Source organism: Neodiprion lecontei, chromosome 4, assembly GCF_021901455.1.
Source record: "Neodiprion lecontei isolate iyNeoLeco1 chromosome 4, iyNeoLeco1.1, whole genome shotgun sequence".
In the NCBI taxonomy this organism is placed as follows: Eukaryota; Metazoa; Arthropoda; class Insecta; order Hymenoptera; family Diprionidae; genus Neodiprion; species Neodiprion lecontei.
The window spans coordinates 24,463,272-24,478,224 of record NC_060263.1 but is presented as its reverse complement, the minus strand read 5'-3'; the positions used below and the strand labels follow the sequence as shown (position 1 = coordinate 24,478,224).

The window sequence follows — 14,953 nt, the reverse complement described above, 5'->3', positions numbered from 1 at the left end:
GGTTCGAATAAGTTTCGGTCGATCCATCAAACGTCCATGAATTATTGATCAGTATTAAGCTCATTATGTTATAACACAGTTTTGCGTTGTTTAGTCACGATCGTAAAGCAGAGTACCTATTGCGTTTGTATTCTTGAAAAACGTCGTTTAGAAAAACATCCTTTTCGACTTCGAAACACGATTCATTACTCACATTATCACTCACCGTTTTCTAGCATTTTTCAACACGTGTATTTGCGTGAAAATGGCTTCATGGACAATATCGAATTTTTGAAGACGCTATAATCAACTTTAGAGGATCTAAAATGTAGCGTGGGTTTAATTTTCATCGCGAAATGTAACGCTATAGGGATAATTATTGGAAAGTCAGAAATACGAAGCGGCTACATCATTGTATAATTCACTGATCAATTACCATCCGGCAGCCGATCGTTCATTTCTTCTCCTGGCGTTTTCCTTCTCAATCTCAGGTAAGTTCGTATGGCCAATTAACGATTATTTTATTTGAAAAATTGGTACGCCTTCAAAGAGTAAAAAATTCACGTTTATCACAGTTCGCTTAATACAATCGGAACATTTCCATTAGCGTGGGATCATTTTTACTGTTGCTGTAAACAACTTTTACAACCAAGGGATGAAAAATCCCGATACTTTCCAATTTGTCGAATACGAAAATCGCTGTGACTTGTGCATGTCAATCCGACAGATGTAGGTATTTATATTTCTTCTGTAGAGGGTGGAAAAATTGGCAGATTTAAGAAATTAATGAAATTTCTGGGGTGCTCGAGGGGTCCAGGCACTTGATACAGCCTTCGGTGTGACGCAATAGTGTTGGATAAGTTTAAATCGGGGTTAACGGCGGCGGGTCTTCAGCGGGAGAAGTTGGTCCACAAGTCCTGGTTGACAGCAGCGCGAGAGGGTGGCGTTTCGGTGGTGGGGGTGGCAGCCCTCGGTTCGAAAGTTCAGTTCGCGCTCAGCCTCCGACGTGCATCGACGGACGGACGTCCAGCCGGGAGGGTCGAGGGCTGTCTCTGAGGGTAAGCTTCTCGAAAATCATCCGCACCGAAGGAATGCCCCGCAGAAACATGCGTGGGAAGTTTTTCAACCCCCTCCCCCCTCCCCCCTCCCCCTCCCCCCCCGCAGAAACGAGCGAATGGGAGCAGGAAACACCTCGAGTTTAATAGCCCCGGGAACCTAGACACCATGTGCGCGCCGCGTTTTAATTCGCTTTAAAAAACACTTCAGAGATATTATGGAACAACCCTGAACGTGTTTATAAGGATGCACGTGATGGACGTACGGTCGGCTCGAAAATGTGCCGAATGAAAAATATGACTAAACAAAGGTTCAAAAAGTGTAACTTATCCTCGCCGAGTTCAACCTAATCAAGAATAAAAAAGAAAAAAAAAAAAAAAAAAATCCGTGCAGTGTGGAAAAAAAATGTTTAAACGACGAATTTCAACTGTAAACATCCTGTTAGTCACAATACAGAGAAATCACGTATTGTTCTGCTATTTTTTTCTTTTTTTTAATTATTGTATGACTTTTTTGAACAATAGATTAATTTATTCATGAATTAAGACGTGGCAAATTACCATTTTTTAAGCCCGTCAATTGGTTAAAAAATACGTTTTAGTTTACAGATAATAAACTTGTGATTTAGCAACGGGTCAATTATTGTTATCCAGAATCTAACTCGATTTACGGAAAATTCATCTGCAAATAAAATGAGTTATTGCTGGTCAGAATAAGTGAAAAATAATAAAATAATGTAATTTCTCTGACGATTGTTAAAATACGTTGGTGTTTTGGTGTTTACATTAGAAATTCAGGGTTCCAAATTTTGCATCTGTAAATGATTGACGCTTTGTAAATCTTTTCTTTATCACGTTTTTCTATCAAAAGCATTTGTGACTGTACGTTCCGCATTCTCATTCTAAAGCTGTGCCCTCTAACAACTCTCAGTGAATATTGCTCGGTCCTTGTTTGAAAATCGAGAATCATTGGACCTCGTTTATCGGGTGTTGGAAAAAATACCGTGTTCAAATTAAGTCCTCTTCAATTCGTTACTTGCCCACTTTGTTTCGCGTTGAATGAAATTTTTTTTCCATGGCCGATAGGGGACAACACCAAGAAACCCGCTGCACACCGGGGTGAAATTGACCTCACGTCGTCTTCACCATAAATTCCATATGAAAATTATCCGAAATAATCTGATTTGATCTAAGACAAATAATGAAATATCGTAAAAATTGTTAAATCATTCTTTCGCCAAAAATTCAATTTCACTCACTCAAATAAATATCTTTTTTTCATTACGCAGTATCTCTTTTTTTTCTTAAACATCTGTGTCTCAAGACTTAATCCATCAACTCTCAGCTCAAAATGTTCAAAATTCACTAAGTTACGATTTTTTGACTAGAATCATTCATTTTCCGGTATTTTGTTGATTTTTGTTTTGTTTTTTTTGATTTTTGTTGCATATTTAAAATTTCATTTTGCTAAAGATAACTAATTCATCTTGAAGCATAATAGTTAAAGAGTATCCCAGAATATTGTCAAGTTATTCGAATCGATATCTCCGTTTCTTCGCAATGATCCTTGACGTGGGGTCTCCAGTGACCCCGGTGTGACACCATTGTTACGCACAGGTGTGCAGCATAAGTTGTACAAAAATCTTGCATCTAAGAAAGTGTTGCTCTTTGTAAAGTAACACCAAATGGTGTTGAATTCAACATTGAACAGTGTTATGTTACACGCCGAATATTTTTACAGTGTTGATGACGATACAAATTTTGCGCGAAAGTTCCTGAAGAATGAGAAAACGAATTTCCACAGCGTTTTTCGTGCTTATTTTTTCCGAATTTTGTGTCAATGATCATACTGCGTGTGTCATTTTATGATTTACGGTTTGTACGACGGAAGCTTGATAAAAATTTATACCCATTCTCGACGATATGTAATAACGAGTTTTGCATCCAGATAAAAAATTTATGGTGATTCGAACCTGTTTGAGAATCTATTGGACCGACTAGAAGTGATTTCGATGGTCAGTAAATTTCAGAAAAATCGAATGAAATTTATTAGTTTGACAGAAATTTATTTTGAATTGTAAAAGCTGTTCCAATAAACTTCTTATTGAATCAAAGATTAATTTTGAAAAATGTTCTATTATACAGTATCAAAAAGTTTTCGTCACAATTCATAATTCCAATTTCACAGACTCTTTCGGAACGTTCGTTTCAATTTTAAAACTTTGTTATTTGGTTAGAGAATAATTTGTTAATTTCCATGCAATACGATGCTAATTTGTTCACCGTGATACGATTAGCTTTTATATTTGACATACGGACGTAGAAATTTTTACTGCAAATTATTTATTGGCTGATGAGATTTACAGCATCGGTGCAAATGATTACAGCATAATTTATAATCGATGAACTTAGCGAATGGTCGCAATTCGCGCAATATTCTTATTCCTGATTATTTCGATTTTGAGTCGAGCACAAATTTCTCCGCGACTCTAAGGCGTTACACTATAAATTCTGAATCTGCATGTGAAGAGTAATTGCCAGTCAAAAGTGATTGACGTTGAAATATCAGGTCGAGAATAAATAAGACGTAACGATATTTAGAAACTGTAAAATTATGTTCACAATCTATCACGGTAATATACGATGAACCACGTTTAAACTTTCTGGCACTGCATGTATATGCATACTATACAAGCATTATAAACTGGCAAAGTGTAATAGGTGCGCAGGGAGGTGTATTAGCACTCATTTTGCCGCGACGCGCGCCTTTTAGGAGGCGTTAACTTTCCAGCTTATAAGTTGTTGAAACTGGAATAAAATTAGCCAACCGAACGTAAAAGAACAAAACTTAAACGAGATATTACAGCAATGATGCGGTGAACGCGAATGAAATAACATTTCCCAATATGGAATAACAATTATTCCGAGCAAATTCGAATAACGTATACCAACAATTTGAGAAAATGTTTTATAATTCTATCGTTCAAAGTTATTAAACTCTGGGTCTCTCCCTATATTGGTTCATTCTTAAATTGAGCCTGATCAATGTGATATAAAAAAAAGTTTTTTGTTTTATTATTAAAATTTGACAGTTTCTCGCGGAAGCATCATGAATTTGGTAACTAGCGTATTATTCTGGTGTAATGTGGGAAACCGTAATTTTCTAAAACACTGTGTTCTGTAAACATTTTGCACGAGTTTATCCTTGTTTTTCTCGGAAACAAAAAAAAGTATCGAAAAAATGGTGTTCCCACGAAAATGAGCCACTGAACTCGCCTCCTTTTCAAGAGTTTTCAGGGTCGAAAGCGGCTCACCTCCCGATGCAAAGAGGCAGCACGAGTATATCTAACGTAAGCGTTGTAGCCAGTGGTAGAGACGCCGGTGCGGTCGTACGCAACGATAGTAAGTAGAGCAACGGCCGGCGTGTCTGGCGAGCTTTTGAATGAACCCGGCATTATTTGAATTCTGATTCGATATCGGAGTTACGAGGCGGTCGAGAGTTCAAAGTTTAGAGCCGGAAGAAAGTGAGTTGAACGGTGAAAGTTCGCAAGCATCTATATAAAAGCGATAAGATTATCTTCATTTTCATCTAAGCAATGAAAGAAATTTCAAAATTTGTATTAGCATATACTAACTGTACGAAAAAAATCGAGTCAATTCATCTACATGTCAGATGATTATTTTATTATTTTACGTATATGGATATTGAATATCTGAAATCGTTGGAAATCATCTCAAATTATTGAAATCACATGTTAATGTTGAGCAATTAATGCTTCGTAGCATCCATTTGTTAATATTAATTTCAAGTGATTTTTATTGATTCCCGTTAAGGGTTGATTTAACTGAAACAATAATATAATTCAAACAGGAAGAGTTGACTTTGCAATACCCAGTTTATTTAGTACTGACAACAGTAATCACACTGAATAATGACTCGTACTAAATTTTCGTGTCATTCCAACAACATTTAACTTATTATTGCAACGATGCCTGATATAATTTTTCAGTAACTGTAAGAAAAATAAGTTTTTCTGAGCGCAAAATCAATGCTAATGAATCGTAATTATTAACTTGATTTACAAGCGAATGCCATGACCTCTCCTACATGCATGTATGCATGTAATATACACACCTCGTATGTAATACCGCAGCGTATTTTATCATGTAAGTACAGTATTTACGGGCCTTTCCTGATTGTGAAATTCAAAACTGAGGCGGTTGGTTAACAATTGGACTGCCTTCTGAGTAATTCGATAACAGGCACTTATGACCACTGTCGTTTTACAGCTGTAACTCAATAACCGACAAACCGATGGTGGATTAAATTCTCTTCAAAAGCTCAAATCCTTCGTTATTATGAATCTAGTGAAATGTTGCTCGCCGCATCAGGCGTTTATTTGAATAAAGCAACCGTAGCATTTCAATTTACAATTAAATCGTGCGTCTGCATTATAATTCTAGCTTACTTACTGTTTGTAGTCTGGTTCCATATCGTCGGGTCCTCATGAGGATCAGACGTAAAGGTACAAGCGTGGAATTGCAAAATATAACTACTGCCAACCCTATTGTTTATCGTTTGAACTTTGGCTAATTAAAGCGCGGAAGAGTTTGCGGCACCATTACCTTGATTAATGCCATTACAATTAACGCGGTTAAAGGGCGCCGTTTTCTTCCGAGTCACTTCCGAGTTCGTATAATTTTTTATCTCATCGTTATTGCTTAATTTTTACGTCCGCGTGAGCAGAGGTGGACCAAACACAGCAACGGCGCTTTAACTTCAATATGATTTTTTTTCCCTTCAGTACATAAATTAATTTAATGCGCTTTCCGCCTAAGCGTCCTCAACTGCCCACGCAATTCATTAAAAAGCCCCTGTTTTTTCATTTTCCTCGACGAGTCTTTTTCTCCCCTTCGCGTCTTTGGCGTCGAGTCGTATATTTTCATTACTACAATCACCCGATTCTATACACGTTCTACGTTATTACGCGAAATCAGTCATTATTGTTCGTTTCTCATTTTTAACGAGCCCATTGATCACGAAATATTGTTTGAAAAATAATTATGTATCCACTCGCAAAGTTGAGCGCTACGCAAATATTTCGAACCAATTGGTTGTATTACACTAATTGATAGGTAATTATTTTTCTGACCAACAAAATTACTAAGCTTGATAATTATTTTATGACGAGCAGCATTGGTTCTCGAGTAACATTATTTGGTCAACAACTTATTGTCAATTCTGTTTCGAGACAGTTGTATCGTTCTTCGTTCGTCAAATTATTATATTCGTAAGCTACCAGAGTGTCTTTATAAATGTAAAATTGAAAATACTGAAGTTATAAACAAAAGCTTATATATCGATGCTTCACTTCAAATCGCTTTAAAATTGTTAAAAATCTATTAGATTCGTTCGATTTCACTCTACGAGAGTTCATTTGATTCGGAATACTGTTTTCTACAAATTCACAAGTATTTTTGTATAAATTTTTAAGAGACATTCGTTTACTCAGGGACATAATTATTTGATAAGTACCGATTGCAAGACCTTTCGATGATAAAGTTGATAAAAAATATCGGTTTTTAGCCAACGAATCTCGGCAACTTACGGTGCGCGGGAATTTAGAAATAACTTCTACCATTTTCGTATATTCAAAATTTCAATGAGATTTTGCCTTCACTCGTGATTCGTCGTTTTGTCAAATTACTTTTTCTCATCAAAACCGCGCTTACGGGTATAAAACTATAGAAATGTGCGGCATGCATGCACGCATGTTATACGTTATTATCGTTATCTCCTCGTAAAAATAGTCGTAAATATTTTGAAAGCGGAGGGGATTGCTGTTCAGAGATACGTGATTGGCAGGAGGAACGATATTATATGTGAATCTACGTACATCATGTTTACGAATATTATACACCCCCCGAAGGAGCCACGAATCCATCAAAGCTTCAGGCTTTAAATCTCGTCCCCAGCCTCTGACAATGAGTCTTGATAAAGACGTAAACGCAAATTGTTATGCCCGCTCGTTACGGTCAGTCCTGAAGCCTACTTCGACGTCGCGGGTCCTTAAATTGATGTTTCATTTATGGGATCCCGTCGCGACGTTATAGAAAGCACATTCTATACGCGCTGCGGATTGTCATAGAAATAATTAACTGTAACGACACGTCTAAATTTAGTTGTAGGACTTTATTATAATGCCATACTAATTCGTTTCAGCAGTATTGAAATTTCTAAAGTAAAATTCAAATTGGCTCCCTGTCAAATTGGAAGGAGTTTCAGCATGTTACGGTACATCTCTTCCCGATCGAAACTGTTCTCATTGACACAAGTCCCAAAAATCATTAGTTTCCGAGATATAAACTTCGGAAGGGGGGTGTATGGATTTTTTGATATTTATTGATTACGCGAATTTCACGAATTACAAAGCTTCACGGAGGACTTGGAATCAAATATATCACTCAAAAACTTTTTATTAAATCATTGATTTACTATTCATCATTTATAATGATTTTAGTAAACATGGTTTTATTAACAACTGAGTATTCTGATGGAAAAAATTCCGTTTTTGATTTGTAGCGAAATAATTTACGATCAAAATAAGCTCAAGTTTATTAAAATTGTTCAACGATGCGAGTTTTTCATCCCAGAAACGATTTAATGCTGGGATATCTTCAAAGTTGTCAATAATTATGCTATTGTAGCTGAAATGTCTGGTTTTCTTCAAATTTAATCAGTTATGAGAGAATTTCGTTTGAATTAAATTCAACTCGATGAACTCCAGTTACATTTTCAAACTTTCGTTGTACGATATTTTTTCTTTCATACCTCTTTGGTTAGACTGTACATTTGGTACATCCTCAAGTTTCAATGTTTGGCGTAAACGTGTCACAGCAGTGGTTTTACTGAACTTTAGTTCGACTTCTAGACGGGTTACGGCGGTTTTGAAGTGCAGCCAACTGCTAATCGCAAGGCGAATAGGCGGACTGTAGCTGTCTCCATTTGTCCCAGAACTCCTAGCACAGCGACTGAGTTTAACATGAAGCAGGTACTGATGCCTGCACGACGGTATCATTGCAGCAGTCTGTCCGACTAGACGCACAACTAGCTAACTCTAATCTAAGGAGCATACAAGGAGTAATTGCGACGAAACTAACGATTGCGGATGGGGTTATAGGACCGTTGTACGATCTGTCAGGATTTCTGAAAATCTTTGTTTTCTTTTTAATTGGTCATACACGCAGAGTGAATTTCTAACGACTGCACGTTCCGTCGTCTGCTACAATTTATTGCGCACGCGCGCTACATTCTGAGAGTGGCTGTTTGCCAGGGTGACCAACCGTCATAAATGTAACCTCAAAAATTTTGACATTTGTCGGTGTTGAGTCGACTGCCAGTAACAATTGTCAAAATTTTTGAGGTTACATTTATGACGGTTGGTCACCCTGGCAAACAGCCACTCACGGATTGTAGCGCATCGCGCATTTAATTAATTTTACAGACGACGGATCGTGCGGTCGTTAGAAATTCATTTTGTAGATAGTTACAACATGTAATATAATGTTATTCGATATAAGGACAGTCATACCTTCGATCAGAACTTCATTGACGATCGGTCGTTTTCATAGTTGTGGCTACGACGCAGTCCTCGAGTATTTATATTTTTTTGCCTTAACTGAAAAATATAATTCTGGGTTCGTAGTGAAAATTAGTTTTGCATAAGCTGTTCATGGAATAGTCTTATGCTTTTTCATTAGGACCACTTGAAGAATATATTTTTTGGCAATTGTTACGATAATTTGATGTTGAGGCCTTGTTCATTAAAAAAATGTAGGACACTAAACAAATAGAATTGTATTTCCGATAACTATAAAATGTGGTATTAGGTTTCAGTTGATAGCTGAAATTACACTAAATGTATTGCTGCTTGTAACAATTTTTTTTCTGCAATTCCAACAACATTTAAAACGTTACATCGTAACGTTATCCATTTTAGTAGTTTTCCAGTAACTTTAGCGAATGAATTCTTTCTCACTGCGTCGAGCATTCTTTATGGTGGCTGGAAAATGGCTGCACAGTTAGCCGGGAAATAACCCGTCTCGTGGTTATAGCCTCGATGTTCAACAAACCGGGTATGCCTGTCCCCTAGTTGGATGTACACGTATACATATGTAAATGTAGGTGTATGTAACCAAAATTTCCACGATCCTTGTAAATCCGTGCGTATGAGGCATTCCATCGCCAACTCGATGAACTTTATTCTTCGCAGACATTTTTCAACGACTTGTTCAAAGTTTTTGCATTTGCTGCTCTCATTTTGGCGATCTTGCGGAATAAAAGCTTACCAATTCTTTGAAAAGTCTATCTTCCAAAAATTCATTCTTCGTTTAATTATTCATAGTGCGTTTTACTTGCCAGTTTACGAAGTTGTGAAAGGGTAGAAGATCAGGGTTGGTCGGTTAATTTGCTGATATCGACAAATCAGATGAATCTGAATAAAATAATTATGCTACTCAGGCTAACTAAGTGACTTTTTAATTATATTGCGAAAAATCGAATAATCAGATTGAAATGTTCGAGATTTCCAACTGCTTGAGAAATGTTTATACATAAGAAAAAACAAAATTCGCGATGATCCTGTTACTTTAATATTTCTTCTAATAGGTTTTTCGAAGTTGATTAACCAAATGTTAATTTTCTATTTTTGGCATATTTATATTGATATATCTATTATTTTCAAAACGAACGGTTACTAGATTTTTATAGGAGTTGAAAAGATTCCGATAAATTGTTCGACCAGGCGTTGATTTGAACGATCTTGAATGATGATAATTAATTACTTCTGGTTCTTGAACAGAAAAGGCCGAACTTGAATTGCCCATCTCTACATGGCACGGAATGCGCCATACATAGTTACATAGACAGAAGCAGGCCGACATCCGCTAGGCCGTAAGCCACCTTTCCTGACCTAACCCAACCTGTGTACGATGATATCTGACGGCATGCGACGGGAACCTGCCGTAACTGCAACGTCACGCACAAAACGGTTAAAAGTTTATATATACATTGTATCTACCTATAATAGACTGTTTCAAATTGGAAAAATACATTTTTCTCTAACTGGGAAAACGTCTAGACATTAGTTCTTGTACCGTAGATACAATCCTCTCGAAGGGTACAGGATTTTTTATCAAGTGTAAGAAGTCGGTTTTCTCATTTAAATAATTTGTAAAACAACATACTCGTGTCAATTTCAAACAATACGACACGATTATTTCGAAAAATCGGTCAAGAAACTGAAATAAGATTAATTTTTAATACGTTCATTCAAGGTATTTTGACCATGGTGTCACGTGACCAATTCAACATTATTCCCGAGAATCCTGATACTTTTTTCTTAACAATGAAACTCGGTATCAATTTCGAATATTTCGTAAAATCACCGTGCCATTGTCGGCAAGTGTGCTCTGGTCAGCTAGGATTGAATAGATGCTGTATAAATTTTTCATCAACTTATTTCGCTGCGAGACGGGTTCTGAGGTTAAGTATACTTTGCAAATTGTTCAAACATTAATTCGTACGATGATTCATCTGTCCTGTCTGACCAAAGGGCACTTTCGAACATCAGGACAACCACGTGAAAAAAAAAAAAAAAAACTTAACAAAAATGGGATATTCGACTCTCATCAATACTCTTGTAACTCGGTCACGTGACCCAGTGCTCAAAACAACTTAAACAAGAAAGAGTCACCTCTGACACTGAACTAAAAATCCCTTACTCTGGATTTTAAGTTCGAAAAAAAATACTCGTGGAGAACAGCTGTATCGTTAAAAAAAAAATCTTTTCCCAATTTGAAGCAGTCTCATACCGCAAATGGAAGGTGCCGCAGAATTGAAACCGCGTTTCGTCAGAGTTTCTGCGGTGAAATCAGAGCCTGCAGCTGTTTTGGTCCATCGGGTGTGAAGCGTGGGTAATCTCTGCGAGGCTGAGCCTCCGGACCGTTCACTTTGCCGTCCCGTCGGTTGGTTGACGACTAATGTCTGTACCAGCCGCCTCGCCCTCCATTCCATAGTTAAACTTTGATCCTCGCCGATTAAGCTCAGAGGGGGTTAATTTCACACGTAGATTATTACCGTAATCATCTTCTGCTGCAGACTTCTGCAGTCATGATGAACTTGGAACGAAAAATGTCGAAAATTCTACCGTATTTGTCGCGACGATTTTATTTTTATCTTATGAAATAATTTCACTGCCGAAAATACCGTCGAGCGTGTGATCGAAGTGTATTGTCGTTATTTATACTTTGTTTTATTTACAAAATTTTTTGCCCATTCTTTAGCTTGACATGAGACGGTCTGCACTTAAGATACTGTTGGACCGATTTCGAAATCACGATTCGATAAATTTCGATAATCGTTATAAAGATTACAATAATAATAACATTCTGCTTCCGAAATCTGTCTCAGGTCACATCTTTTTTCAACTTGGAAACATACATGCATAATTTTTCAATTGAAATGAGAAATAAATAATATATAGTGTTAATAAACAATTACGGATCGATTAATTTCCAGTAGAAGCGAACGTTCAGATTAGACGAGATTTCAATTCTTCATGGCCACCATTTCAATGGGAATTTTTGTAAATTTCGTATTTTTACTTAAATGCTGAAAAACGTAAAGCTTTGTTGAAGTTGAGAAACATCATATTATCCGGTGTCAAAATTCATGAATAAAAATAATAATACCATAGTTTGGCCTTATCGAAATTCCGTGACAACTTCGTGGGCTTTTAAGAATTTCAATTTTTCGAATCTAATTGCAAAACTTTGTAACATAATGTGAGTGTAAATTGTTTAACCACCGAAACTATGTTCAAAGCCAATAATATTGCGTGAAAATTCGTCCCGACTGCCTGCAGCATTGACCTCATTGTCATTCTTTGCGCGAGTTTGAAATTTTCTGTACATATATAACATTTATATCTTATACCTTGCCGTATAGCGAGTCTCGTAAGCGCCAATAAATTTCTTATAATTTATAACGCAATAAAAGTTCACCAGCTTATTCGGTGGCTGCTCATCGCAGCGAAAATAAATGCCTCATCTCCCTTTCCATCCCTGCTCCATCCCCTTCCCGGAAAACTTAACTTCTTCCCGGCTTTCTAACGCGTGGCGTCAAGTTCCCTCATGTATTTAAATGAGAAAAAAAATTCATTATACCGCCTCGCTAAATTATTACTTGTCCCGTGACGTAACGTAACATTTATTTCACGAAAGTAAAATTGGCAGAGTCAACAAATATAACTAAATATTTTACTATTTTCTCTCAAAGGTTTCGATTTTGGATACATGGTAATTTATTACGTGACCTTCCATTAGATTTGAATTGTTCTGAAATTGTATGATGATAAATGACATTAAAAAATTTTTTTTTAAAATGGACGATAAGTAAAAGATCACATCTAGAAATCAATGCTAAAGAAAAAAATTAATTCCGTGTATCCGTCTAGGTATGTATATCATCAATATTTCGGTAGAGCATCTCAAATAGTATGTCTCATCCAAACACAAGCGCTTAATATTGATATTAGAATTTTTTGTCTTTCATTTTCGATTTAAACAACATGTAAAGAAGAGCGGAAAATTTTTTAATTTTATTTTGTTGTAAACGGCTTGACTCGTAAACATTTCACGCTATATAAAAAGTGCTGAGACAACATTTTCCCAACTCTAACCGATTAGAAGATACCTGCATATAAACATTGAGTCAGAGGCGAGTATCTCTTAATCGGTTAGAGTTGGACAATGTTATTTCAGTACTTTTTTATAGAGCGTAAAATGTCGTACAAGAATCTGTATTTGGATAGTTTATAAGTCAAGCCATTTACGAAAAAAAAATTTCAAAAATTTTCCAATTTTCTTTACGTGTTATTTAATTAAATGGAAAATGGAAAAGACAAAATAGGCACCTCTATATATCAATATTAAGACCTTACATTTGGATGAGATGTACTATTTGAGATGCTTTACCGAAAGTTTGAGGCCCCTTTGAAAAAAAGAAAAAATTTTATTTCGCCTCACCCTACTATAGACACATATATGCCTTATCGTGAAATGCATAAGATTTAAACTATCATTACAACTGAGAGATACGTTTTCAATAAATGCAAGGTTGTAAATCGAATTTGAACAAAACTTGAAAGTAAGTGTCTGCAGGTCGAGATGAAAATTTACTTCACCGCCGATATTCGATCGTAAGCTGCAATTACATGTCCGACAATTCACAGTGTCCCTTTCTTTAATTTCTTCCCGTTATATCAGTGTTCTGCGGATTTTATGGTTAAAATTTCTTTTTTTTTTTATCATTCGATTGAAATTGGAGTGCTCTCGATTGTTGGCCAGGGGTGCGTGGCTGCTGTGCCTGCGGGGAATCCTCGTGGGAGAGGACCTAGTCGGTAGCACATGTGGACTCTGTAATCAAGCCCGATTGAGAGCTTGTCATCGTGTTTCTGGCTCGTATCGCCCATCACCTGCAGGTGGATGCGTGATCGAGTTTTTCGGGATATTTCCGTTTAGGTGTTTTTTTTTTTTTTTTTTCTTTGTCTTTTACATTTATCTATTCTCCGAACTCAATCGTCAGTTTCCTCTAATTCTCCAGCGTACAGACATCGTGTTTAAGATTTTTTATTCCCCCTTATTTTTAGCTTCCTGCTCCCCTGTTTCATAGAAAAAAAAGATTAAGGGAATTGATCATAATCATTCCGAAAATGAAGTGTAGAGTTTTCGTTGTGGTTCCATATTTTGAAAGCCAGAGAATCACCTTCTACCACTTTTTCAAGAATGCATTATCGGATTTTGATGATTTTTGTCTTAATGGCCGCGACTCTTCCTAACTCGGGACTTAATGGATTTTGGATCTGATCACTACACCAGTTTCCCACGTTATACGCGTAACAAAATCGAAAAATTTTAAATCGTGATATCTCGAAAACGGATTAACTAATTTTCATAACTGCAGTTTCAATGGACGGTGTTTTTCTTAGCTTAAGATTGACTGCGTTTTAAACTTCATCGGTCATGTACTTTTCAAGTTGATGAAATACCAATGTGAAAAAAAAAAAACAAATAATGATTAAATCATTATATATTTATTGTTTCACGGGCTGGAATGGTATTCGAGCGGAAAGTTTTCTGGCTGGCTCATCAAGGTCAGCCAAATTAACCACTTGTTATTCGAACTGTACGTCTTGTACATTAGGAAATTGAGCTTTATTTGCAACTCACTATGCGGCCCGCCGCAATAATGAAGGGACTTACCATTTTCAGGGTGTCTTCGGAGCTTTGTGTAACTTTTAAATCGAATTTTTATTGACTATTAGGGACGGGGACAATACCCGATAGAAAAACTATAGAAAGTGATAAAAAAAAAAAAAACGAGTCGAATTAAATCAGAAGCCATTGGGTCAACTGATAGAGCCGTGCTGAGCCTTGCATTACCGATAAAGAATCAGTATGGGAATCATTGCTCACTTTATTTACTTTTTCACTCTTTTCACGATAATAATAGATTTTTCGACAGTTCACTTAAATTGCAAGTGCATAATTTTAAGTAATAAAATCTCCTCAAGAGATCGAATTAAACGGAAAATGAAGTTTGCAGTACATAGTCTTCCTATCTTGTGATTTTGGATTTAAAGTATGGACTAAATTCTCGGCAATTCCAAAAATTTGTTCAAAATTCTGTCAGTCAACAAGTTTTCGATCGATAACCAAAGAGCATACAATTTTCTATTTTTTGGTTATTTAATGTTCTTATATTGTACGGCACATTAACATTTTATTTGTTTTACAAATTTTACGGTCCATCATTTTTACCAGATATTTTCTCAGACTGTAACTTACACTTTTCAATC

The 14,953-nt window shown here is 36.3% G+C and overlaps 1 protein-coding gene across 1 annotated transcript in view; it reads left to right on the top strand.

The window, feature by feature from the left end:
* Positions 1 to 966: 966 nt before the first annotated feature.
* Positions 967 to 14,953, top strand: part of LOC107220928 (Down syndrome cell adhesion molecule-like protein Dscam2) — a 182,430-nt gene continuing 168,443 nt past the window's right edge. Inside the window, exon 1 of the mRNA XM_046736696.1 lies at positions 967 to 1,037. The gene's annotated coding sequence lies outside the window, so the exon portion shown is untranslated. The remainder of the gene's footprint in view (positions 1,038 to 14,953) is intronic.